Here is an 8370-nt window from a genome sequence, read left to right as displayed (position 1 = left end):
ATTTTGTCCCATACATATGAATATATATAATTTAGGGGTGGGGATCTCAACGGTTTTCAAGTTCTCAAACAGGTAGGGTAGGCAGAGGATTTAGGGCGGGCAGGGGGCCCGGCCCCCCCTTTTTTGGAAAAAATTTGGTTGCTTATATAGGGAATCACTGAAGCGTGACTGGAGCGGGCCCCTCTTAGGTCAGTTAGTGGGCCCCACTTATAAAAATTTCTGGATCCGCCACTGGGGGTAGGGTGACCCTAGGGACTTCCCCTACATTTCATTTTATTTGTTATATTGTCTCATACATGAATATATATGGTTTAGGGGTGGGGGTCTCATTGGTTTCCAAGTTCTCAAACAGAAGGGGTAGGGTGACCCAAGGGACTCCCCCTGTATTTCATTTAATTAGTTATATTGATCCATACATGAATATATATTGTTTTGGTGTGGGGATCTCGACCGTTTCCAAGTTCTCAAACAGGAGGGTTGGGATGACCACAGGGACTTCCCCTATATTTCATTTGATTTGTTATATTGTCCCATACATGAGTATATATGGTTTAGGGGTAAGGATCTTGACCATTTCCAAGTTCTCAAACATGAGGGTGAACAGTGACCTCAGGGACTCCCCCTATCTTTCATCTGATTTGTTATATTGTCCCATACATGAATATATATGGTTTAGGGATGGGGATTTCGACCATTTTTAAATTCTAAAACAGGAGGGGTGGGGTGACCCCTAGCAACTCTTCCTATATTTTATTTTATTTTTCATATTGTCACAAACATGAATATATATGGTTAAGGGGTGTGGATCTCGACCGTTTCCAAGTTCTCAAACAGGAGGGGGTGGGGTAACTCCAGGGACTCCCCCTATATTTCATTTTTTATTAATTATATTGTCCTATACTTGAATATATGCAGGGGCGGACTCAGACGGGGGAGGGTTGCGGGCTTGCACCCCCTTAAATTTGCAAAGCATGGGTTGTTCTCAGCTTAATAAAGAATATTCCGAGAATTTTACCTCAATTTTTTTTTTACCCTGGCTCTGCTCAGCGAAAATTTAAGTTTGCGCCCCTCCTAACCTAAAGTCCTGGATCTGCCCCCTCATATGGTTTAGGGGTGGGGAGCTCGACCGTTTCCAAGTTATCAAACAGGAGGGGGTAGAGTGGCCCAAAGAATGCCACCTATATATCATATGATTTACTTACATTAAGGTATATTAGTTGCATTATTAGTGAGAAAAAAAAGAATGAAACTTTCAGCTACTTTAATTGACCCTTCAAAATTGAGAAAAAACAAATAACCCCTCGAAATTGCAGTAAACTTTACACTTTAAAAGCATCTCACATGCATTATCATCATTTATCATTTATAAAGAAAATTTAGACTGTGACCATGAACATGTATATTGTTAGATATACTGTTCCCAGCTGTCACGTTGTATTGGATTTTTAAATTAAAATTTGTCAAAAAGTAATTTTGAGTTTCTGAATAAAATATTTTTCTGCTTTTTCTTTCTTTTTCATATATCTTTTGGTTTACAATACTAGTGTTTATATTCATTTACCATGCATAGATGTATTTTTTCACCTGCTTGGATTTATTTTGTAAATGATCGCCAAACCCGGAATTACCCTTATCCGCTTCCGGAATCGGATCCGATTTTGTAAAATTTTGTCTTCACGGCCGCCATTGTTATGTGTTTACAATGTTGTTTTTGTCAATCAGATACGATTTTACTCGAATTTACTTGAAAAATAATGATGGGCCTGACAAGGGCCGTTTTGTGAAATTTCCATCAATTATAGGAACATCGTAACAACTCTAACGTGGTGTTCTTATGTAAATTTCATGTCAATTTGGGTAAATGTTTAATTTTTCTATATATTCTACTGCTACTGTTTGTTTATTTGTCTGCTTGAGGTTTATCGCACAAATAAAATGCTGCGTTGTATTTGGTCGTTGTTAAGTGATATGCATATTCACATCAAACACATCTGCCTCCATTTCCACATTTTAATGAGACAAAGATGACGTTCAAAACAAAAATACAAATTACTGGCAATAGAACAAATCTCTCTTACACACATGAGTGCAAAACTAACCGGGAATTGCAAGCATATATGATTCCGTAGATCTGACAATGACATTGATCTCTTAAGACATGCTGTTGATTCATCCTTCTGTCAACCTACAAACATTATAATTTAAATATAGAATGCTTGTTGTAATTAAACGAACTGAAAAACACTTCATTTTAAATTCTACACTACAAAAAGTTTGAAAATATTTTGCACAATTATTACGTACAAGCAATGGTTTTTCTAATGTACAAGAAACCATTTTTTCCTCTTAAAATTTAATTCCTCAATGATTCCATTTCTTATGTAAAAATATTTGATCAGCACTGATTTTTTAACAATTTTCCAAGACATTGCTGACGTTAAGTTTTAATAAAAATTTGAAAAAAATCTGTAAAATTGTACAAGTGAGAGTGTTTACAATGCAATTTTCAATATAATCAATATTTAAAAGGGATACAACTCTTAAATTATATATACTGATACAAAACAAAATTTTCTACGATGGTCAATATGTTTACGTGTTAAAAAATACAATTTATAATCATTTTCAAAATTGAAACTTTACCTTATTTATGTTAATCTCTCGTCACTCTAGTTACCATTTCTAAACAAACGTATCAACACTGCAAAACCGAAAGTCTGGTATGTCGCACTCCTCCCTCAGATGACTATATGCCCGCATTACTTTCACAAAACACTGACAGTGATACACCCGTATTAAACACACTGATATCATTATAAATAGCAGGAAACAAATTTGAACTCTTAAAATAAAGGTTTTATTTATGATAAATATCGCACCGCGAAATTATAAAACCATTCACATTAGCTTAAATTCAAAGTAAACAACATGTTTAAGATCAAAATTAACACGACTATATATTTTTTAAACCTTGTAGTGTGCTTAATGTTATTAATAATTGTATATGTATGTTATATAAACACAGACATGTATATATCTAATGATATAAAGAAATATGGATTGAAAGTCAGAATGAAGTTGTCAAAATGGTTCTTAAAGTTGATGAGTGGGAAAATCTCAGTAAATTTTGCATATTCCGACGAATTTGGGTTACTCCCCTTTTCATGTCAAACACTAAATTAAGAGTGGCTTTATTTAAATTTCAGGCTTGGCATAGTTCTTCATTTATTCAATTCATAAGCTTTGATCCATTTTGCTATTATTGATTGTCATTAAATTAGAAGAGAAAACATATTTACAACACCATAGTTTAATCACAAGAGGCTGTCACAACGACAGCAAACCGGATTTATTAATATTTATTTGTGTCCTGGCAATATCACAAGAACCATTATTGATGAATGGTGAAAGTGAAAATCGTCAATATCAAATTTGACCTCCATTTTGTCATCCGTATCAACATCTTAAAATTTGAAAAGCTTAGATTGAATGGTTCATGAGTAAATGCAACAACGTGAATGGAAACGCCATTTCACAATCTTTCAAGAACCATAACTCCTGAACGGTAAAAGTCAAAATCATCATTATTGAACTTGACCTCTAATTTGCCATCAGTAACAACATATAAAAATTTCAAAAGCTTTGGTTGAATGATTCATGAGAAAATGCACGGACACGACTGGAAACACCATTTTTCAATTTTTCAAGAACCATAACTCCTGAACGGTAAAAGTCAAAATCGTCATTATTGAACTTGACCTCTATTTTGTCATCAGTAACAACATATTAAAATTTGGGAAGCTTTGGTAAAACAGTTCATGTGTAAATGCATGGACACGACTGGAAACACCATTTTTCAATCTTTCAAGAACCTTAACTCCTGAACGGTAAAAGTCAAAATCGTCATTATTGAACTTGACCTCCATTTTGTCATCAGTAACAACATATTAAAATTTGGGAAGCTTAGGTAGAACAGTTCATGCGTAAATGCACAGACACGACTGGAAACTCCATTTTTCAATCTTTCAAGAACCATAACTCCTGAACGGTAAAAGTCAAAATCGCCATTATTGAACTTGACCTTCATTTAGTTGTCAGTAACAACATATTAAAATGTTAAAAGCTTTGGTTGAACGGTTCATGAGTTAATGCACGGACAACATTTGAGTGACGCCCGCCCGCCCGCCCGCCCGACCGACCGCCCGCCCGCCGTACATCCCCAAATCAATAACCGACATTTTTGTCACAAAAATCCGGTTAATAAAAGTAGATGTGCATACAACGTATTTGAAAGATGACACAAAGTATCCTCAACTTTTTGTTTTTATATCAAATGAACTTAATTGACCCTTAACATATTACATATATTATTTAACAAGTTCTTTAGACATCTTTCTTCTCTTTGTATTTTTCTCTGTCTTATCTAAAGTCTTATATTATGTCTCATCTAGATAGTACAAATATCAGTCAGTCTTGCTGTTCACCTCTTGGATTATGTTGCATCTACTTTTCTGTCGACAAAATTGAACATATAAAAGGTTTGCATTGAGAGTTGCCACATCAAAAGATGGAAGAAAACTTTCTTCCACCACTTCAGGGTTCGTCTCTTAAAGGCAGGATAGGTGATCATCTGTATTTGTTATAATCCATAATAGCTTCTGGCCTCTGAATAGCTTGACCAGTGACTCGGTAAATCAATGTTAAATGTGGTACTGCTTTTGGATTTTGGAGTTGAAAATGTTGAAGCTGTAGCTGAATTCGGTAATAAAATTTGTAATCTTGAAATAAATTACGACGATGATGGCGAAGATATTTCTATAATCTTAGCTGTAAATGGTTGCGGTGACATAATCTCACATGACTTGTCATCTAGAAAATGCTTGTCAATAACATAATCTCAAATGACATGTCGCCTAGAAAGGGCTTGTCAATAACAATCTCATGTGACATGTTTCATAGAAAGGACTTGTCGGTAACATCATCTCAAATGACATGTCTCCTAGAGAGGGCTTGTCAATAACATTATCTCATTTGACATGTCGCCTAGCAAGGACATGTCAATAACGTCATCTCAAATGACATGTCGCCATGAAAGGGATTGTCAGTAACATTATCTCAAATGACATTTCTCCTAGAGAGGGCTTGTTAATCACATAATCTCATTTGACGTGTCTCCTAGAAAGAACTTGTCAATAATATAAATAATAAATAATAATATTTTACCATTACCATTGCATATAATAATTTGAAATGCAATATCAGTTTTATGCAAATGAGTGATACAGGATTAATTGAAACTTGCTTCTGTTACAATAATTTACAGTTAAATTTACCTCTTAGCTGAACCTTTCTTCATTGTAAGTTTGGGAATTCCAAGTGAAAGTAGGAACTTGGCACTTTTCATTCTGTTACGTTAGCCCTGTCGTCTTTCTCTGACTCTTCCTCATGACTAGACTCTGAAATTGACTTTCAAAACAGTTTGAATTTAGTTATTTCTGATAATCAGTAATTTTTTTTCATCATCTTCAGTTTGTATTATGCCCTGCATTTAGTAATTCTTCAATCATTTTTGGTCAAAATATAAATACTCCCTGACCTCCTTTTTGGATACCCATCCTCCCCCCCAACATGAACAATTTTTCTAAAGGTATTATATTTGCCAGCAATTTTGAATTTGTGAAGATTTTTGGCTATAAGTAATCTTCACATAGGTATTTAAAATGTGAAGAAAAATTACAAATAGAATACCACATTAGTATAAAAGGGTGTTAGGCTAACTATAAAGTAACACATATACAATGTACCAGTTTTGAGTTTTCCCTCCATTGTGTGCCCCTCACTGTACTGAGCAAATCTCAACATTTATTTTATTTAAATAGAAGAAAGTTTAATGTATGTATACCTCGGATGATGTTATGTCCTCTTCTTCTTGATTAGCTTCTGAATTTTCCCCTAAAATTGTTTTAGATACATTTACATGATTAATAACTGGTATTTAACAATAAGTTTTAAATCTTATAGTTTATACATACATGTATAATGTTTATTTCATTTAATAAATATCACTGATTTTTTTTAAATTACCATTGGTATAAAACATATTTTTTTATACATTTAAATTTTAAACTAATGTACATAAAGTACTGAAAGAAAATTATTTTGTTTACTCTTCATTCCAATTCAGGTCATGGAAGAACAAAAATTTGCATTCCAAAATTTATAGATCTAACATTTTTTGGACAAATTATATACATATATCTATATCTAATTTTTTAAAATTGCAAATGCCTTAACTGGTGTTGGGTTATATTTCTTTATTGTATAAATTTCAAGACTCTTATAGTTTAATCAGAGAAGACTGGTTTGATTCCTATAACATTTTATAAATATATCCTGGATCTGGTGGATAGTTGTCTCATTAGTTTTTATATCAGCAGAAATGATAGCAGAAAGCAAATGTATATACTTTATTCATAGTCTTTGTATGTTCAAAACACAAACCGGAAGTCTAATCTGACTGAAAGTTTTGTCCAATGACGGGAAAATATCCAGACGCATTCTTTTTCGTTTTTATCCCCAAAAAAAACCAGAACTGAATGATCATAAGAATGGATGACAAATGCGACTAGAAATGAGTGAATTTGTTCATCAATCGTTAAACTAATTCTTCGTAAAACTACCATTGAAAGTTCATTGCATTTTTTATTATCATTAAAAGATAACCAATTTATATGGAAAAGAGTATAAATATGAGTCATCTCTGATTAGACACAGGTAAATGAAACCAAAAGTACATAAGTAAAGTAATCAGCACTTAACATTAAAATAAAAATTGAGTTCATTGCTTTTTATATTGCCAGAGAAAAGATAAACAATTTATTTTTGTCCAGATTTTGATATTTTAAGTTTAATCGTTTTCAAGCCATCCTCTTTTGGAAAGGAAAATGTTTATTCATTTATCTTTGAAAAATTATAAAATAATTTTTTAAACTGAAACCTGGCAAAATGAGATGAACAAATACACTCATCATAGATACCAGGACTAAAATTTGTATATACGCCAAACGCGTGTGTCGTCTACAAAAGACTCATCAGTGACGCTCCAATCCAAAAAAGTTAAAAAGGCCAAATAAAGTACGAAGTTGAAGAGTGTTGAGGACCAAAATTCCTCAAAGTTTTGCCAAATTCAGCTAAGGTAAGAGAAATTGTACAAAATTTTGCGTGAACACATTTTCCAAACGTGCCGGATATAAAAATAAGTGTATATAACAATAAGATAAAAAAAAACAAAGACGTGAACTCCGTTTCATTTCCGGAAACACGACAACTACATTATAAATAAATGGGAGAAAATATAGTTTAGAGTAACACACGAATAAAAGTCCACAAAAGGTACCCTTTGAAAGTTAAATATGGTAAGAAATCTATACAGAAAGTGAAATCTTCTTAAGAAAATGAATTCAGAATACTTTTGGAAAAAAACAATATCCAATCTTTTGATATGGGGAATCAATAACAGATTTTAAACAGGATGAGGGTGCAAAAAACTGCTGTATCCCAAAATATATGCACTTTTCACGACCTTCAAGGGGCATCTGATTTGTATAATCTTTTGGTATTTTATTTGTTATTTTGTCACTAGCAGTATATTGTTCGGGAAACATTGTTTATGATTTCTCAAAATTGTCAGCCTCTTGTCGAAAGGTCAATTCCTCTTCAGACACTCCTTGAATGTGTAATTTTCCACATGAAGATACAATGCAACTACTATACGGGCTGTGATTTTCTGGTAGTCAGTTTATGTACTAATTAAAGCTACAAAGGCAAATCATAGTAAACACTTTCCTTCTCCGATTACTTGGACTGGAAACATGAATTGAAAGAAGGTAGTAAAGCATATTTTGGAATTAAGTTTAAAGCTTGTCCGTCTGCATTAAGTTTATAGGCGATCATACCAATGAATTTTGTCCACATATAGTGTGTGTCCTTTTTGAGGTCCATTCCATCGTTGTAGGCCAAAGGTGTTCGGTAAAAAGGTATTGTTATACCTCCAAACAATCTTTTTTTAAATAAGCCAGCACTGTTATGATGTAATTGTTTGCACCTTGATGATGTAGGCAATATTTTTTTTTAATTTGTGTACATGTATACTAGTCTATATAGTATTTTTTTAGGAGGAAAAATGAGATCAACATCTGGACGTGAATTAAAGCGAAGGAGTTTTGGACCAGATTTTGCTAATTTTTAATCATGTCAATAAATTATCTTGTTGGATTGATGTCAATGTTATTAGACTGACTGCTATTGATGGGTTGAACACTTGGGCGTTTTAAACCCATTAAATCTCCATCCACGTCAGACTCTTCTGAT

The sequence above is a fragment of the Mytilus edulis genome, chromosome 11, assembly GCF_963676685.1.
Source record: "Mytilus edulis chromosome 11, xbMytEdul2.2, whole genome shotgun sequence".
NCBI lineage: Eukaryota > Metazoa > Mollusca > Bivalvia > Mytilida > Mytilidae > Mytilus > Mytilus edulis.
Note: the sequence above shows the minus strand (reverse complement) of the source record.